The sequence below is a fragment of the Macaca nemestrina genome, chromosome 6, assembly GCF_043159975.1.
Source record: "Macaca nemestrina isolate mMacNem1 chromosome 6, mMacNem.hap1, whole genome shotgun sequence".
Classification (NCBI taxonomy): Eukaryota; Metazoa; Chordata; class Mammalia; order Primates; family Cercopithecidae; genus Macaca; species Macaca nemestrina.
Window position 1 is genome coordinate 27636593 of NC_092130.1, and position 20548 is coordinate 27657140.

Sequence of the window (20548 nt, forward strand, 5' to 3'; positions counted from 1 at the left end):
CTCATAGATTTGTTTAGAACCTCAAACAATGAGCACATTTGTGCTTTGTAAACCGTGAGTCCTTTCAAATTGTACTTGCTTAATCCTCGACCACACATCTAGCTGAGCCTGGGCCCACACAGCCTTGGCTGCTTTCCCAAGAGTGTTTCCTGTACCTCCTTCCTGGAAGTCTGACGGTGCCCAAGGCCCCAGGAACTTCCCCGTGAAATGACTGATTAAAAGTGCCCAGTGATTCGCTTGACCGACTGCATGCAGTATTGCATTTGGAAGGCGTGGAAATCTAATCATATTTTCTGCCTCAAGGGACTGAGCAGCTCCCAATAAGATCTTCCTGAGTGTGTCTCTGCAGCAGCTGATGGGAGTGATGTGTCTGGTGAGACTGAGACAGCCTGGGGCTCAGAGCAGGTAGGAGTGGTCATGTGGGTAGAGGAGAACACAACCAATGGGAAGCCCTGGGGAAGGTCCTCACTGTGGCTTCCTAACTGCTTTTCTAGTTTCTAGGGTTGTGTGTTACAACTCTCTGAATGGACACCCATTCTGGAATGGACAACAGTCCACCTTGCTGAGATAGAGGAATTTAAATTCATTCCCCACAGTAGAGTTGGGGAAGTCAAAATATACATTTCAGCAGGTAATTGAATTCATTCCACAATGTGGTACTTCTTGCCACCTTAGTGAGCCAAGAGCCCATTACCTGCTCCTAGGCGAAGGCAGACAGTTGACAGATGTAAATTGCTTTGTCAGGTGACTGGTTTGCAGCATCAACTGCTCCAGAGTGATAGCGGTCTTCCCTTCATATTAGTTTATGTTTGCAAATGAATTTCCTAACCTTGACCTGAACCCCATGAATACTTTCAAATCAGTGGCTGCCTTCAGGTTCAAACTTACAGCACAGGAGAGAATAATTTCTAAGCCCAAAACTTTCTAAAATGCCTGGTTTTAAAGGATAGGAGTTGGCTTTCAAAGGCAGTGTCTTATTGTGGGCTGCAATGATGAGTCAGCTCATTTTATGACTAATCCACTTATAACACTGCAAGCGGCCGTGCTGTTCTGAGTCTCGGCACATTCCTCCTTATTAAATCATGTCACTTAGAGGCCAAGAGCTCTACTGAGGTGTTCAGGGGTGACCATAATGTGGGAGGAGAAGAGAAAGGCCAAATAGGGTGGGAAATCTCTGACTTGGACTAACCCCCACCCCTGATTGTAATCAGAGCTGCTCAACTTTCATTTGTTCCTTGTATTGTGGCACCTCACAAAGTTTTCTGTAAAAAATGATTCTACTCCAGGGACTGTGATGTGATGAGAATTTTTTGATTAAATTTTAATTGACAAATAATAACTCTATACTTATGCAATACAATGTGATATTTTGATCTATGTATACATTATAGAAATATTTAATCAAGCTAATTAACATATCTATCACCTCAGCAAGTTATTGTTTTGTGATTGAGAACATTAAACGCCTATTTTTTTTCATGGTAAACTTTATTTCAATAGGTTTTTGGGGAACAGGTGGTATTTGGTTACATTAATAAGTTCTTTAGTGGTGATTTCTGAGATTTTGATGCACCTATCACCTGAGCAGAGTACAATATACCCAATGTGTAGTCTTCTATCCCTCACCCCCACTCCCACCCTTTCCCCCAAGTTCCCAAAGTCCATTGTATCATTCTTATGCCTTTGTGTCCTCATAGCTTAGCTCCCACTTATCAATGAGAACATATGATGTAACTCATTTCTCAGTTACTTCATTTAGAATAATGGTCTCCAGTTCCATCCAGGTTGCTGCAAATGCCATTGTTGCATTATTAACTGTGGTCACCATGGAGTATGACAGATCACTAAAACTCTAGTCTAACTGAAACTTAGTACCTTTGGATCAACATCTCCCTTTTTCCCCATCTCCTTTCCCCTCAGCCTCTGGTAACCTTTCTCTTCTGTTTCTATGAGATTGATGTTTTTAGGTTTCACATATAAGTGAGACAATATAGTATTTGTCTATCTGTGCCTGGCTTACTTCACTTGGCATAATGTCCTCCAGTTTCATTCATATTGTCATGAGTGACAGAATCTTCTTTTTAAAGGATGCATAGTATCCCATTATGTATAAATACCACATTTTCTTTACTGTCTTTCATTGATGGACCCTTAGATTGCTTTCCTATCTTATCTATTGTAAATAATGCTGAAATAAACATGGGAGTACAGATATCCCTTCAACATATTAATTTTTTAATGTGGACACTAATAATCTTTGACAGTTCTCTCTCAGTAGCATCTGTTATACTTTCAGTTTTGTCTGGGTCTGCTCAGTCATAGGCACATAATGGCAGAGTGAGAAGAATACTGCACAGGGATTCAGGAGACCAGGCCACTGGTGTCCTATTTCTGCCCCTAATTATTCTGTAACCTTGAGGAAATCTCATCCCCTTTCTCAACCTGACTCTCCCCCATTGGTCTCTAGGTGTTACTCTTCTGCCAGGTCTGTCCCGCAGACCCTGGCCGACTGACAGATGAAAGGAGTACTCAGACACAGGTATGCAGTATAAGAGCAGCTAGGGGACTGCCAGGCTCTAGTGGCCAAAGAGCAGCAGCCCTGAGAAGCTGGAGCTGCTGGCTTTTATTCAGCATAGGCACAATGCTGAAAGCATAGAGCAAACAGAATCTGTGAGTAACATTTATCGTGCCCCTTTCAGGGAATGTCAAGGGTGCATGAATGATTAAAGGTCAGCTCCTGGTCAACATAAGTAAACAAGCCTGTTTAAGATAAATTCCCCTACACTCCCTTGTACCTACTTCTTGCCTTCTGCCTCAGGGTTAGAGAACAGCTGACTTCAGCTAATCTCCCCTGAAGCTATGCAGAGCCTTCTGACCTTTCAGAAGGCCTGCTCCTTTCCCTATACTTTCTCCCACCACTCTGACCCATTTCCTACAGTCTTCTATGGCTATTCCCAGGTGTGCGACTATGATATAGACAAGACTTGCTTTGGGTTATGTGTAGTTCCTGGTACCTACTATAAAACTACTAATCTCTGAAGTTATAAACCCCTGATGTTCACTTCCAGATATCAATGATTTTTTACACTTTTAATTAATCAGTACTAGAGACTACTTTTTAAATTGAATGTCGCATGGAAGCCCATATCTCTGGCACAAGAAAGTGAAGCCACTATGTTTGGGAGGAAGGTTACAACAATTGGCTACTCTCTCTTCTTTTATGATTCCTACAGTGAACCAAGAGACATCTTTGGGGGAAATCTAGAACTATCTGGAATGTGTTTCATAAATGATTGGATTAGATGTTTTTCATGCTCACTTCTAGTTACAACGATTTATGAATCTATGAGGCAGTACACTAGAATCAGGAAAGCATGATGTCATTAGAAGGTCTATAAACATCAATTCAGATCTCATGTATGGGGTATGGCAGCCAGGGACATATGCCATTGGGATCACTCTTAAGGAACTTGCTATTCAACTCTAAGAAATACAGTGAGCTGATGCCCTGCAAATATTAGGACCTTCAGGATCTGCCCCATCCTTCCAACTGATGCCACGGTCCTCGCCCGTATCCCCAGCCAATGACTCAGTATGATGGGGTTATCAGAGTTTGACCATTTTTGCCCACTGTGGGTTACCTCTTTGCTCTGTGTCTTTGCTCTCTGTCTTCCCATTGGGTGGTCCAAGACTTGTTAGATTTGCCCAATTCTATTTCCTCCACTTTTTATCCCTCACAAGTATTAATATTATGACCTCACGTAACCTTTTACATCACTCTATAAAGCTTTCAGATGACCAAAACAATACTGATTAGTATTGGTTTATTACAGTAGGAATGAGACTTCCTTTCTACTAAAAACAAATGAGAGAATTAAGATGAGAGTGAGTGAATGGAAAGGAGAGGAAGAGGTCAGGCATTAATCGTAGTATCTTGCAGGTAATAAATGCTTGATAATCATTTCTCTTCAATACTAAGATTGGCCAGCTAAGCGCCTGGATTCTCCAGGTGGTTGACTGAAGTTATCTTTCTCCTGTTTTCAGTTAAGTCATAAGTATCACAGGTCTCTACACCAAGTCCTCTGGGCATAAATTTTGACTTTGGTACTAAGGACCTTTCTTCTCCCAGACTCTACTCTCAGTACCTATATCCCTTATTCCTCTATTGTGGAATCAGTTGTTAGTATACTGATTCCTGTTCTGCCCTCCTTTTCTTTAACTTATATATATACCTATCCATCAACAAATATGCTTATTAACTGTGATGTACAAAATGTCATATTTGCCACCATGGGGGGGGGGTAGAAGTCTCATTTAGACATTAATTTTGGCCTCAGGGTACTTATAGGTAGTAATAGATTCCCAAAAATTACATTCATACTTTATTACAGTTATAAATACCTGTTAAGAGTATTTATAAGAGAAGTTCAGATGATGCTCAGTTAATACTCAGAGGATACAATTAAAATATATATATTTTATATAAACATTATATTTGTATACATATTATATATATATATTTCAAAGTTTCAATATCAGATGACTTCTGGGAGAAAGTTGCATTTGCAATGGGGCTAAGATATTAAGTCATTAGCGGAAAGCTGATCAATAAGCCATAATAATATGAACTGCTGTATGAATCAATCATCCCTTACTCCCTGTCCCAAGGTGGCAGTCAAGGGGCAAAGTACAGATCATAGGCCTGAAAAATGTCTCATTAGAACTTAATCTATGAAGCCAAAGTAGACGCAAATGCCAGGAAAAGCATCATCATGATGCACAGGTTTTTAGTCACACAGGGTTATCCTCACACACCATCAGCACAGCCTTCAGACCACTGAGTTATTTCTGAAAATCTGTCATATGTTACTTTTTTCCAGATGGTAGTCTGAAAGGGACAGAATGAGAGAGGGAGCTGGAGAAAGAAATGAATAAATACAAATGCATCTGGAGAATGAGGCATCTTAGAATCTGGAAAGTGAGGCATCCTGGAAGAGAGATGAAGGTAAAATTTTAAAGAATTTTTTTAAATTATACCCTCACCGTAAGTGAGGATGAGTCGAAAGGCACATAGACACATTAGCTTGGATTTCCCCATGTAACCTAAACATAGATAAAAATAACAAAAGAGGCCAACTCCACTGTATATTCTGAGTGCCCCATGTATGAAGAGTTGGGATTGCGACAGAATATGAGGAATGGAGGAAGGAGTGACTTCTAGTTCTTTTTATCAGTCCCCATAAAGGAATAAGAGAAACGAGACTTAAATGGGCCCCATCTTACAACCTCTAGAGATAAGCACCATAAATTAAAACAATCTTCCAGAGGCCATATTAAGAGTTTACAGAGTAAGTTGGTGACAGGGTGTGACGCTGCTTCTAGAAGATGGGGTGGTGGAAGGAGAGATGAAGAGTGGGTTAAAACAGATGCTTAAATTTAGACTGACAAGTATGCATAAGTGTCATTTTGTCTAAAAGCAGAATGGACTAAATGACATCAGAGGATTTTTTTGTTTGTTTTTTGTTTTTTTTTTTTCAGTGTAATAGCTATTTTACAGGTATGTTTGCCAGTTTGAAAGTTGAACATTAAGGTATTTCAAATCTAGGTCTTTGTTTGCATATGGACAAACAAAAGCTAAAACAAAACTCCCCAAATATATACCTTGGGTTCTTGGCTCCCCTTACTACTATTTCTCTCTTGCAGTGGGTATAGGCAAACCCTATGCTTTTAGTCAGCCGAATATTTTGGTTCTCTGAACTACTCTAAACCAAGCAGTGTCATTAATTTGACTTGGGACTGCTTTGGGGAAATGTACTTTTCTGTTAATTGTGGGCTTTCTTCCAGAGTTTGGGAATGTGGCTCAAACATTATCACTAGTGTTACCTAAGTTCAGCCCTGGAAAGCTATTTTGGAAACTGAAATACAAACCTAACTTCATAATTATATAGAACCCGGAGGCTGTCTATATTTTATGATTTGAGAGAAATTTGGATTAGGAGTCTTTTACTCTCCGGCCTGGAAAACTCACAACAGGACAATCCTAGATGTACAGAGTAAAGAATAATAAAAGCAAAATTTGAGGCCACCACTGAGAATATTTTATGTACTCCACAATTTCATTTTAAAGCTGGGGCCATAGATAGTTGGCCTGCAACATACATGGAGGTTCAGTGTTGCTTCTCTCCAACCTAGCTGCAAGTAACAATTCTAACCTCACTCCCCAATATCACCTTGCAGCCCAAAATAGAAACATTAACTTCTGACTTGTGCTTAATGCTTTCCTGCCTCTGTTCCCTTCTTCCACGCCATAACACTGTCTCCCTGCTTGCAGGGTGTTCATGATCTAGCTCTACTGTGAATGTACCCTAACAATGAAGTCTTTTATAATTTTCCTAACCAGAATTAATGTTTCATTTTTTGAGATATTGTTAACATGCCCTAAAAATTTATGCTTTTAAAGTGCATCCTTTTAAAGTCAGTGACTTTTAGAATATTCTCAAAGTTGTGCATTCAACACCAATACTTTTAGAATATTTTCATCACTCCAAAAAGAAATCTCATTCCCATTAGCAGTCAGTCTCCATTCCACCTACCTCCCAGCCCTTAGCGGCCACTAATCTACTTTTTGTCTCTATGGATTTGCATATTCAGTACATTTAATACAAATGGAATCATAAAATGAGTGGCTTTCTGTGTCTGGTATTATGCACTTAGGATGTTTTCAAGATTTACCCATGTAGAACATGAACCAGTACTCTATCCCTTTATATGGCTGACTTTCCCTTCTGTCAATATATCATATTTTATTTCTTAATTGACAGCCATTGAGTCATTTCCACCCTGAGTATTATTAATAATACTGACATGAACTTGTATGTATAAGTTTTCATATAGGCATTTATTTCCATTTCTCTTGGGTAGACACCCAGCTAGGAGTAAAATAATCTGAATCATATAGTAACTCTACATTTAGCCCATTGAGGAACTGCCAAACTGTTCACGAAACTGGCTGCACCACTTTATGTTCTTACCCAAAGTATATGAGCTTTCCAGTTTCTCCACATTCTCTCCAACACCTATTGTCTTTTTAAAATGTATTTATCCTAGTGGGTATGAAGTGATAATATCATTTGGTTTTGATTTGTATTTCCCTAATGATGGATGATGATGACTATCTTTTCATGGTTTATTGGCCTTTTGTATATACTCTTCAGAGAAATGTCTTTCTTCTTTAATTGACTTATTTACAGCTGTAAATTTCCCTCTAAGCACTACTTTAGTTGCATCCCAGAATTTTGGCATGCTATTTTGTTTACAGTCATCTTGAAGTCTTTTGTAGTTGCCCTTGTGATTTTTTTCTTTGGCTTATTGTTGTTTAGGAGTATGTTGTTTAACTTCCACATGCTATTGAATTTCCCAAGTTTCCCTCTGTTACTGATTCCATTGTACTTGGAGAACATACTTATTGTGATTTCAATCATTATAACTTTATTGAAACTTGTTTTGTGGCCTAATATAGATTCTATCTTGAGAAGTATTCAGGAGCACTTGAGAAGAGGATTTATTTTACTGTTGCTGGGCGGAGTACTCTATAGAGACTTTGTATTTAATTTATTTATATTGTTGTTCAGGTCTTCTGTTTTCTTGTTGATCATCTTTCTTGTTCTATCCATTGTTTAAATTGAGATATTGAAGTCTCCAATTATTGTCAAATTTTCTATTACTCCCTTCAATTCTATATGTTTCTACCTCATGTATTTTGGGATTTTTTTGGTGCTTACATAATTATTGTCTATTTTTGGATGAATTGACTCATTATAAAATATTGCTCTTTATTTCTAGTAACATGTTTATCTTAAAGTCCATTCTGTCTGATATTAGTCTAGCCCCACTCCTGCTCTCTTTTGGTTACTGTTTACATCGTGTTTGTTTTTTACATCCTTTGACTTTTAGCCTATTTTTGTGTTTGACGTAAAGCATATGTCTTGTAGACAACATGTAGTGGAATCATGGTTTCTTTTGATCCATTTTGCTAATTTCTGCTTCTTAATTTGAGAATTTAGTACAAATGGGATTACTGATAAGGTAAGGTAGGAATTATATCTGCCATTTTGTATTTATTTTCCTTATTTTTTGTTTCCTATCTCTTTCATTATTGCCGTCTTTATGTTAAATAGATATTTTCAAGTGTACCATTTTAATCACCTTGTTTCCTTTACTACTAATTTATATTCCTAGTGGTTACCCCGGGCTTATAGCAATGACCTTAATTTGAAACAACCTAGTTTATTTCAATCAATTTCAACCAGTATACAAAAAATTGTTCCTGCATAGATTTCATCACCCTTCTTTGTGCTATTGTCATACAAATAACTTCTTTACACATGATATACACATCAACACAAAATTATAATTATTGATTTATGCAGTTTTTTTAATCAAATAGAAAAAACCTTTATAAACAAAAATATATTTAACCTCATTTTATATTTATCTATGCAATTATTTTTACCAGTTATCTTCATTTATTTATGTGAATTAAAGTTACTTTCTAGTGTTTCTTCACATCAGCTGAAGGATTCATTTAGCGTTTCTTATAGGAAAAGTCAAAAACTGAATTCTCAGTTTTTGTTCATCTGGAAATGTCTAAATTTCTTTTTTTATTTTCGAAGAATAGTTTGGTTGGATATAGATTTTTGGTTGACAGTCTTTCTCTTTTAGCATTTTGAATATGCCATTCCTCTGTCTTCTGGTCTCCTTGATATCTGATGGCAAATCAGTTTTATTCTCTTTGAGCGAGCACCCCCTTTAAATGGTCAGTTTCTTCTCGTCTGATGCTTTTAAGATTTTTTCTGTCTTAGGTTTTCAACAGCTCAATCAATTATTATGGGTCTGAGCATGGATCTCTGAATTCATCTTATTTAGAGTTCTTGGACACGTTTTCAGCCATTATTTCTTCAAATATTCTATCTATCGCTATCCTTTTGGGGTTACCACTGTCTATATATTAGTATGCTTGATAGACTGCACTCCTTCAACACTCTCCCAGGCAGTTAACAACCATGATTTAGCCTTTACCTCCTCCTTCTGCAGAAACTCAAAGTTAGCCAGAAGTAAGAGCTTAGGCCTTTCTCAGTTGTTTCCAGGGCGTTTTCATAGGCCTAAACATGTACACAGCACTATGTGCGTGCCTGTGACCTTCTAGATTCTCTGAAATATGTCAGAGCTTTTCAAAACACACTTTGGATCTCTTATTCCCAAGATTTCCTTAAGCTTTTTGGTTAGCCTATTATTTTCCTCAACTGTTTCACACTTCTTCAGGAATTAAGCTTCATGTTAGGTTAAATAAAGAAAGCTTTGCTAGTGGGTTCTTCTAGGAAACCACCGAACAGATCAAATAATGACAATTCTCTGATAATGGGACTTTGAAAGGGTTTGCCCCATTCTCCTCCCTTTGGTGGTTCTTAGGCTGCTGGATTTTACCATGATTGCAGGCTATTGGATTTCAAGACTACTATGGTGCTGGGGAGGGGAGGGTATGCAAATAGGAAAAACTAAAATGTCATGAAGCTCACTGTTCATATCTAGATTCAGCTGGTTATCTTAAATGTTTTCAGGATTTCCATAAACCTTTAATTAGAGTTTTGAAAAAGTTAATTCTGACAATTTATGCTGGTGTTCTTACTGCTTTTATGGAGAAAATTTTCAGATTGACATTTTTGTTAATGTCCTTAGTCTTTCACTTTTAATGCACTTCTTCTATAGCACAAGTGAAAGTAGGTAGGCACACAATGGTAAATATACATATATATAACCAAAAGCAAGGAATTTAGATGACTGTGGGCTCAACAGAATGTTGTAGTTAGGATAGTACGTGGAATGAGCTAGAGAGATGCAAGATGGTGGTTTTTGAATGAAATGTTTAAAAATGAGGTTATGGAGGTATTGTGGTTATTGTTAATGATAAGGTATGGGGAATGAGTAAGAGAGAAAGACCGAAGAAGGAGAGGTTAGAAGCAAAGGCCAGGGTGTTGGACAATCCACTGTGGTGAATTTTGACTTCACTCAAGATTATTCCAGAAGAAAATTTAAATAGGGAAAAGCAGTGAACCAAAATCTTTAAGGAATGAGGAATAATGATGAAGATGTCATCTGACAATGATACTAAGAGGGGGCAACACATATATAAGGTCAATACAAGATTCCAATAGGTTTTTAGGTAAAAGAAAAATAAGAAGTGTCTGGAAGTATCAATGAAAAGCAAGGAGGACAATTACTCCACCTCAGGACCCTTGTAGAAGAGATGTGGGGGAGAAAGAACCTATAGCAAGAGGGCTTCAGGGGTGGCCATGTCCTCAGGAAAGATTCAGGTTTATATTAGAGGAAGAAGGTGATGAACATTTCATGAAGACATTGAGGGCATGGGAAATTTGTGGGGGAAGCCCACGGGACACAGTGAGATGATTGTAGGATATGGGGAAGAAGCAGCAATACTGATGTACAGAGTCATGTGGGGTATTAGTGTCTGCAACATGATGGATTCCAAAGGAGTCCTGGGTTTCTTGTGTTGCCAGTAGTCACAGGTAATGCAGGTAGGGGTAGAGAGAAGGGTGAGTGATGGGGATTTCTCAAGAGTGCAAAGAGATCTAGGGCTTAGATTTCACTCTTGCTAAAGACAGAGGTCCAGCTGAGATACCTCTTAATGAGTGAGTAACTCTTGCCCTGTGATGATGGAGGCACCTTGCCTTTGTTCTTCAATTTCTGTTACTGTGACTGGGTTTAGCACAAGCCCTAACAAAAAACTCTTCACTGGCAATCACCCAGCTATGAACTCTTCTATCTATAATATGGCATGTTGGTTAGTACTTATTTATGTTCATTCTCTGCGTATAAGACCAGATCCCTTTAACTAGATATCAAACTTCTGCAGCACAGAAGGCAGCTTTACCTAAGCAAATTTTTACATTTAATTACACACTACCATCTAGTTCAGGAAGTCTCAACCCCCTCTTTTGCTGTAACATATACAACCATGCTACTCCAATGAGTGACAGTTTCTCATAGATACACCCATGTCTTGATGAAACATTGAAAATGGATATAACTATACAGTCATGTCTTGCAAGTACTACAGTAATTACCACAACTATTAATTATATACCAGTAATCATTCTCCACAAAGAATTGCTACAGTGTAGATTCTATCTATGAAATGTAATTCTCAACACCCTAGCTGTACCTTTGACCTGCCTCTCCTTGTTCAGAAAGCATATCATAGAAAGAGTGGCATAGCTGCAGTGACAGTCGTGCATTCACTCTAATGTTTAAATCATTTAAAAACGTTAGTACTTAGAGGAAAAATTATCTAAGGCCCATCTTAAAATTGTTTGAGAACATTAGTGTCATAACCACACTTGAGAACTACTGCACTTGAAAACTTTAGAGGATATATCTGAGTTCCCATAGATATTGGCACTTGCAGCCCATCCTGGGTGTTTTCAGTAATGTACATTCTTTAGGCACTGAGTTTAATATGTTCTTTTATACCTTAGAAATCTTCAATGAGGCCGGGCTCAGTGGCTCACGCCTGTAATCCCAGCACTTTGGGAGGCTGAGGCGGGTGGATCACGAGGTCAGGAGATCGAGACCATCCTGGCTGATATGGTGAAACACCGTCTCTAATTTAAAAAATACAAAAAATTAGCCAGGCGTGGTGGCAGGCGCCTGTAGTCCCACTACTTGGGAGGCTGAGGCAGGAGAATGGCGTGAACCCGGGAGGTGGAACTTGCAGTGAGCCGAGATCGCGCCACCGCACTCCAACCTGGGCGACAGAGTAAGACTCCTTCTCAAAAAACAAACAAAAAAGAAGGAATCTTCAATGAAAACATTGTTCTTCTATTATAGTAGCTATGCAAATTCATCAGGTTTTTATTCTGGCTTCATGATTTTATAGATTTATGATATTGGGCAAACTGATTTATCCATCCTCAGTTTCCATATCTTTAAACACATGTAAAATGCTTAGAATAGTGTCTAGCACTTGGCAAGTACTCAATACATGTTAGTTGCTGTTATAAGATTATTATACTCACAAGTCATTTTGTGATGTTGATGCCTCTTTTGTATAAAGTCATTAAGGTGTACTTCATAGGGTATAGTATATATTTTAAGTTGCTTTATTTAAAAATGGAAAAGTTTTCAGAATCTTTTATAGTATCTCAGATTTCTCTTGATAAACAGAAATGTTATTGTTATCTTCATTATCATTATCATTATCATTGTTACGATACCACTTATGTGGTACTGACTTAAGCCTTGTGACAGGCACTGATCTAAGCACTTTGTGTATACTGACTGACTTATCAAATCGTTATAACAACCCTCTCAGGTAAGTAATATTATTACATCCATTTTGCTGATGAGAAAAAATTAGGCACTAAAAATTTTAGAAACTTACTCAAAGTGCTAGTAAGTGCCAGAGATGGAATCCATACCCAAGCCATCTGGCTTCAGGAGTCCACATATAACCCCAACACTCCACTGCCTCTTACAAGTAAATTATAGACATTATAACTGATGGGATTGTAGCTACAGTTTCCAATGCTAATCCAGGGCAGCACACCAGCCCACTTGGAAGAGGAATCTTTCACTCTGAGGTCATTTCCAACCCTCTCTAGGTAATGACTTTAAGAGTCATGACTCTTCATTTGTTCATCAAATAGTCACTTCACAGTGTTTCCAGCACTGTTCTAGGCTCTGGGATACAGTGGTGAAGAAAACAGATTAAACTGCTTTCAAGGAATTTGTATCCCAATTGGGAAAGCAGATAGTAAATTACGTAGTAAGTTAAAGGACAATAAATGGAATAGAGAAAATAATGTATGGAAGGAGAATAGATTATGCATGTGTATATGAGGGGGAGTTTGATTTTAAACATAGTAATTAGGGAAGACATCACTGAGAAAGAGTCATCTGAGCAAAGACCTGAAGGAGGAGATGAGAACAAACCATATGGCTATCTGGAGAAAGAGCATTGCAAGCAGAGAGAAAAGCCAGGACACCCAGCAAGAAGGCCATTATGTCTAACTCAGAGTGATTCAGAGAAAAGATTGGAGATTTGAAGCAGGAATGGGACATATTGCATGGGGTCTTATAGACTTTTGCAAAGACTTCATGTTTTCTGAGTTAGATGGAGAGCCACCACAGTGATTTAAACATGTAAATGACACGATCTGACTGACAAATTTAAAATATCGTTATGGCTTATACATTGAGACTAAGAGGTAGGGAGTAAGGTTGGAGGAAACAGGCATCTAGGAGGCATTTACAATAATCCGGGTAAAATATGGTGTTGACAGAGATTGTAGTGGTATCAGTGGAGGGTGAGTAGCAGTAAGAGTCTAGATATACATTGAACATGGAGCATGAGAGAAACAGGAGTCAGGTGACTTTATGGTTTTGGCTTAAGCAACTGAAAAGATAGAATTGTCATCAACTGAGATGTAGATAATTATGGATGGAGTGGATTTGGCTGAGAAGCAGGGAGTTTGCTAGATCAGTTTGAGATATGTTAAGCTTGAGATGTCTATTAGCATCCAGATGAAGATATTAAATAAGAAGATGGATGTCAGGAAGGTCCGTCAGCACAAGGCAGTGAGTGTAGACAGAAAAGAGAAGTCCTAGGAATGAGCTCCTCTGTATTTCTTAACCATGAAGATGTCAGGAAGATGAAACCAGCAAGGGTTAGTGTGAAGGAATGAAACTAGGACTATGTCTGTTTGGCAGCTAAAGGTAGAAAATGTTGGCCTGGAACAGTAGCTCACACCTGTAATCCCAGCACTCTGGGAGGCTGAAATGGGTTAATCAGCTGAAGTCAGGGGTTCAAGACCAGCCTGGCCAACATGGTGAAACCCTGTCTCTACTAAAAATACAAGCAATAACCGGGCATGGTGCCAGGAGCCTGTAATCCCAGCTATTTGGGAGGCTGAGGTAGGAGAATCGCTTGAACCTGGGAGGCGGAGGTTGCAGTGAGCCAAGATCACGCCATTGCACTCCAGCCTGGGTGACAGAGCAAGACTCTGTCGTCTCAAGAAAAAAAAAAAAAAAGTAGAAAGTGTTTCAAGAAAGAGGGAGTGATCAATGCCACATGCTGCAATGTGTAGGTGACTGTTAGAGGAACAGTGTCTGGAATGGTGAGATGAAAACCTAATGACAGTGGGTCAAGGAGAGAATTAAAGGAGAGGAACTGGAGACAATAAGCATAAACAAGTTTTTCTAGTAGCTTTGCTATAAAGAGGGCAGAGAAATGGGGTGGTAACTAACTGAGGGAGAAAATGAGGTCAGCAGATGTTCTTTAAGATGGGAAAACTGCTGTATTTGTAAGCATACTGATGGGAAAGATGTAGTAGACAAAGGGAATTAAATGGGGAGAATGGCTGCAGTGTGTCATCAGGCTTCAGGCAAAGGGTCAAATGCTCTGGTGAAGGTGTGAGTCTTCAATAGGCGCAGATGGCTCAGGTCAGGAAAGGAGATCCAGGCTCCTGAGGCAGACTGCCTGGGGTCACATCTAAGCCCACACATGGCTTTACTGCATATTTTTGAGTAAATTATTTAATCTCCCTGAACCTCTGTGGTGCTTGAAAAATACACCACAGAGTATCTAATGTATAGTAAGGGGTCAAGTAGCTATTGCTGCTTTAAGAGAAAATAAACCTCAATAATTTTGCTAACGACAGAAGAAAAACTTTCAGCATACTTTCGGCATTGTCTACAGCATGTTTTCCAAAATTTGAGTTAATCCTCCTTCCTCTGACGTATTTTCCAATGGCACACATAGATTTGTGTATTTTGCACACACTTTGCTTCGTCCATGTCATGGACTGCTCAGGAAGGTAATTATCCCAGCAAACTAAGCTGCATGAAAAGATAAACTGCTTAGTGGATTAAAATTGCATATCTTGTATAACCCAATGGCATAAACATCCTCGTTTCGCTTGTTGCGCGTCTCATAAATCTCTCCAGGACGTCTACTGCTGCTGCTTTGGAGTTTTTCCATCATCACCTTCTTTTCTCTGGCGGTGGTGGAGCAGACAGAAAACATCTCCTCTGGCAGCACTGTTCCCTGTCTCCAGGAGATGAGCTATGATGACACCCGCCTCTCACAGAGACACAGGGGTTGTGACAATTTAATAGACTGGAAAAATAATTGAGAGAGAAAACCAACAATTCTTCCCTCCCTCTGGAGAGGAGGATGGGGTTTCATTAAGGGCTCAGATGCTTAGAAGCAGTTGGCTGTTATTACAGGGGCTTTGTGCTGGCAACCTTTATGTACTAGTGTTAATAAAAAAAGGCAAGTGGCTTAATGCCATTTGCCACTGGAGCGGCCTTTCTAGCTTAGCTGCCACTGTAATGTCGCAGCCTTTATGCAGGTCCTGGCAGTGTTGCCAAAGGCATTAAAGAATCATTTGGGGAGCATTTATTGACTGTCTATTTAATGGTCAGACAGAATAGGCTTAAGAGAGACTGCAGTTAGAAAGGAGGAAGTATGGACATAATTGTTAAGTCAGGTACAAGAGGTATAAAGTATGTCCCCAGAGATCTTTATTCCGATACAATACATTCCTCAGTTCTAAGATTCTATATATTTTTAAACTTTTAAGTTTAGGGGTACATGTGCAGTTTTGCTAGATAGCAAACTCATGTCACAGGGTTTTGTTGTACACATTTTCATCACCCAGGTACTACACCTAGTACCCATAGTTTGTGGCATTTTTATCCTTTCCCTCCTCCCACCACAGGTAGGCCCCAGTATCTGTTGTTCCCCTCTTTGTGCCCATGAGTTCTCATCATTTAGCTCCTATTTATACGTGAAAACATGTGGTGTTTGGTTTTCTCTTCCTGCAATAGTTTGCTAAGGATCATGGCCTCCAGCTCCATCCGTGTTCCAAGATATTCTATATTCTACAGCTCTGACAGCTTCAACAAGCCTGCAGCCCACCTTGGCCATTCATCCCCCACTCCGATGCCAGTATAAGCATTAGGAGCACCTGAAGGCTAGTCCTTAAGATTGTGTATTTTTATACTTTCTACTGACTTGAGTTTCTTGTATTGCCTTGCCTTCTTGTTTCCTATGTCATTTCAGTGGCTATAGCGACTGACAGATAGTAGGTATGCAAATGCTAACTGAATAGCTAAAGTCTTGACACCAACTCAGTAGTTTTGTTATCAGTGTCAATACCTGTAACTTCAGTTTTGAATCCACATATCAATTCTCTGCTGTCTAAACTAAAAATTTATATGACTTTAGTCTCCATGACTACAGGGTGTCTACATCCCTCATACTCAGAAAAGAACCACATCACAGGCACCAAGTGAGTACTGATTGCCTGGCTAACTTCTGTACAGGATGTACAAATGAGGAGGAATCCAGAAGAGTCTTACTAGATGAGAATATGTCCTCAGACTTTGTCAATGTGCTTGTATTCCAAGCACGCTACCAGCACTAGCTTTACTTTTGCGGAGTACCTCCTCTTCCTTGCATCTACATTAGCTCTGAATGCACATTCCACACTTCCACATAGTCATCATTGAGCTCCATAAAACAAACCAGCAAACTCACGTGGCATGAAGGCGAGGGCATCCAGGATCATTTCAGATTCAAAAGCTGACTGGAAGAGTGATGATGTCAGACCTGACATCTTGGCACTGGAATTGGTGTCCCTTGGGCTGCCAGGAAAGCTGCCTCAAGTATAGGAACACTTTACATTTAGAAAATGGAACTTAATTCTGTGTGTGTGTGTGTGTGTGTGTGTGTGTGTGTGTGTAAGAATCAAGAGGTGGAATTTATAGGAACACATATCTCAATTTAACACCACAAACCTATAAAAATTGGGACTACTTTGTAATATAGCAAAATCATCTAAGGAAATATTCAAAAAAGGTCTAGGTGACTATCCAGAATATCAGAGAAAGCATTTCTGAGTCAGGGAAGTGATCAGTTAAGAAGATATTTAAGATCTCTTTTAACTTGAAAAGGCAAGTGTCCAAGAAACACGTAAATCTATGATTATTAGAAGTATTATGATGGCTATTATGTATTAAGTATTTAATATTTGCCTGGCACTATGTGAAGCCCTTTAATTAACATCATTCCTATAACAGATTTATGAAGTAGGCAATGTTCTTATACCCATATTACAGGTAAGAAAAGCAAGTTAAGGTAACTTCCCCAAGGTTACCTACTAAGAACAGTAGTCTCCATGGTTACTTTCTTATAGTTTTAATTACCTATGGTCAACTGCAGTTGGAAAATATTAAATAGAAAATTTCAGAAATAAGCAATTCATGAGTCTTAAACATGCACTGTTCTAGGTGCTGTTATGAAATATTGAGCCATCTCATGCTGCTCTGTGAATCATCCCTTTCTCCACTGGATCCAAGCTTTAAACCCTTCTCACCCATTGTGACTGAGTAGCTGTCTCAGTTTTCAGATCAACTCACAGTGCTTCTGTTCAGGTAACCTTTATTCTACGTAATAATTGACTCACAGCCCAAGAGTGGTGATGCTGGCAATTCAGATATGCCAAAGAGAAACTGTCAAGTGTTTTCTTTAAGAGAAAAGGTGAAAGTTCTCAACTTAAGGAAGGAAAACAAAGTCATATGCTGGGGTTGCTAAGATCTGCAGTAAGAATGAATTTTCTATCTGTGACGCTGTAGAGAAGAGAAGAGAAATTTGTGATAGTTTTGCTGTTGCACCTCAAGGATGGCAAAAGTTATGGGTACGGTGCATGATTGGTGTTTCGCTAAGATGGGAAAGGCACCAAATTTGTATGTGGAAAACAAAAACACAGATGTTCTGATGAATGATAATTAGATTTGGTACTGTCTGCAGGTTCAGGCATTCACTGGGGGTCTTCGACTGTATGTCCCATGGATAAGTTGGGAGTACTATAACTATCAGAGATAGAATTCAAACCCAGGCACTGTGACTCCAGACCTAAATTTTTAACCACTAAATGCACTGCTTCCTCTTAAGAGAGAAAATAATTAGCTCCTAGGAGGGGTGAAGCTCTTAATTTTAAATTGAAAAACTCAAACAGCTTCTCTGAAAAAGGATGTTTTAAGCTGGGACCTGGAAAGTTAGTTATGGAGTAGGGGTAAAAGGCTCCCATGAGCAGGGAGTGTCATACAACACTGCAAGTAGGGTCCTTTCAAAGAACTAAAAGGAGATAACTATAGTAGGAACAAATGGAAGAAGAAAAAGTGATTCACAACAAGGCAAAATCTCTGGGCTGGCGTAAGGCCATACAGGCTGTGCTTAAGGACTTTGGATTATACTCTAAGTACAGCAGGGAGGTCTATGACATACTAAGGATGAATATCATCAGCTCATTTTGCAGATGGAGGAGAAAACCTGGTGAAGGGAATTAAATTCCCAGGGTCCTTAGTAGGCTGCTATGGTTGAGAAACTATTGTTTATTACTGTGTCATAACCATGAAAAAGTGGACTAGTACTACATGTAAGAGTTAGATACAGAAGGGCTGTGAGAATGGAAAGAGTGGTGTGGCTAAGAATGAACATTTACAAAGACCCTGGGGAAGGAAAGGGTATGACATGTTAGAGAGCCCAAAAGGTTGGAGTTTCCGGATCCAAGGAGGGAGTGGCTCTAAAGGAAACTGAAAAATCAGGCTGGGGCCAGATCATGTAAGGCTTTGTAGGTATTTAAAAATTTCAGATTTAATCTTAGTGAGTTAGAAAACCAAGGATCAACAAGATAATCTTGGTGAAAGTGATACTTTTACTTTGCAAGCTGTAAAGCAATAGCAGATATAATGTATTTTTCATTAAAGATAAAAGACCTTTTCAGCCTGAAACATTGAAAGTCAGTCATCCTAATTCTCCACTCCTAATTTCTCTAGCACATCTCTCTTCCATAAAAGGATATTCTCCTAAGTAGCCACAACATCATGATCACATTTAACAAAATTAAAAAAATGAAATTTTACAAAATTTTAAAATAAAATTTCATGGGAATAATAAACCTGAGCCTCACAGAAGAGACAGTCCCAAATATAACAAAGATTATTTTAATTCCTACTTACCTGATAAGAAACACTTTAACCCAAGCATATTAAAGCTGTAAGATTCCACAGAAATCATGTAATTTTAAAACTATCATTCTTACTAGGAAGACATATATGTGCCACAAGTTATTGATTGACACAGCTGGGCCTAGAAATGTTTTTCACGTTTAGCTCCATCCAACACCATCATCTCTACGTACCGCTAAGAAAGCGTGGGGATTTTCCCTTGTTTTCAAGGGCAACAAGGGAATCAATTTAAGCCAAGTCCTACCAAGAATTGCTTTCTCTCCAGATAATCCATTTTTAATAAATCAGTCTGAAGTGTAGCACTCCATTAGCATGCTTCATCTCTGTCAACATTCCAGAGGTGTTCAGTTGGCATGGTTAATTCCCAGACATTCATCTTACCTCTATAACAAGTGGCTAAACTCAGATAGAATTTAGAGTCTTGGACCTAGTCATGAGGCACTGTTTAAAGCCAGTATTTTATCCATGAGCCCAATGGGAATATTGCTTATGACAGTTTAATACAGCTGCAGTATTAGAGCAATTTATTTTCAGAAACCTACACCAATGCCTTCTTTTTCTACTCCCCTAAATGCCACAATGAGATATGTTTGAGCCATGAGAAGTCTCACGGTGCAGGAGAAGAAGAATAAGATTATGAACTGTTGCTATATTACCTACGAGTTTCAGTAGATGTCAGTTCAACAGCACAATAAATCAATAACTGTATATGCATTTCAAAATATACATTGACTTAGAGCCTCCCTATCTTCTCAGAGAACATATTCAAAACAACTTATTGGGGCACTGTAGACCCTCCATCATTTCTCCTCACACTCACTCTCTGTTCATGTATCTCTAACTCCTCAGGAGCCAACACCTGACGCTTGCATTGAAAGATGGTTATTCGAACATCATCTCTGTTCGAATGTGAATGTCATCTCTGTTCCATGTGAATGTCACATAAAAGCATCAAATTCAGTGGGCCACTGTTTGCTTTTAAGTGCAATAACTGATCATCCCTCTTTCCCCATTAAGTTCATAACTTGGGAAAAAACACAGGAGGAATATATGGTACAAAATATTAGCCTATTCCTGGTAAAACTGGATAGGAGTCCTGGGGCTGATTCCAAATTGCAATTTCTAACCCCCTCAGACATCCCAAATTATATTTAACTACTGAGTCACATGCCAAGAAACATAAACATTGCAGGCTTCCTCCTGCTGTCTCTATTCCCAGTTACCTTACCTATTCTCATTTGTAGTCTCTTTCTTTCTTCTTTCTTCTTTTTTTGAGATGGAGTTTCACTCTTTTGCCAAGGCTGGAGTGAAGTGGCATGATTTTGGCTCACTGTAACCTCCACCTGCCAGGTTCAAGCAATTCTCCTGCCTCAGCCTCCCTAGTAGTGAGGATTACAGGTGCCCACCACCATGCCCAGCTAATTTTTGTATTTTTAGT

General features: G+C 38.9%; 2 long non-coding RNA genes across 2 annotated transcripts in view; one reads left to right on the top strand and one right to left on the bottom strand.

Moving 5' to 3' along the window:
- The window catches only part of LOC139363731 (uncharacterized), a 128267-nt gene that overhangs the window by 63845 nt on the left and 43874 nt on the right, over positions 1-20548 (bottom strand). The gene's annotated exons all lie outside the window — the stretch shown is intronic.
- On the top strand, positions 277-18757 carry LOC105466830 (uncharacterized). Its single transcript, XR_978472.2, has 3 exons — positions 277-405; positions 4881-5005; positions 17371-18757. It is a non-coding gene; the product is annotated as an uncharacterized lncRNA (long non-coding RNA).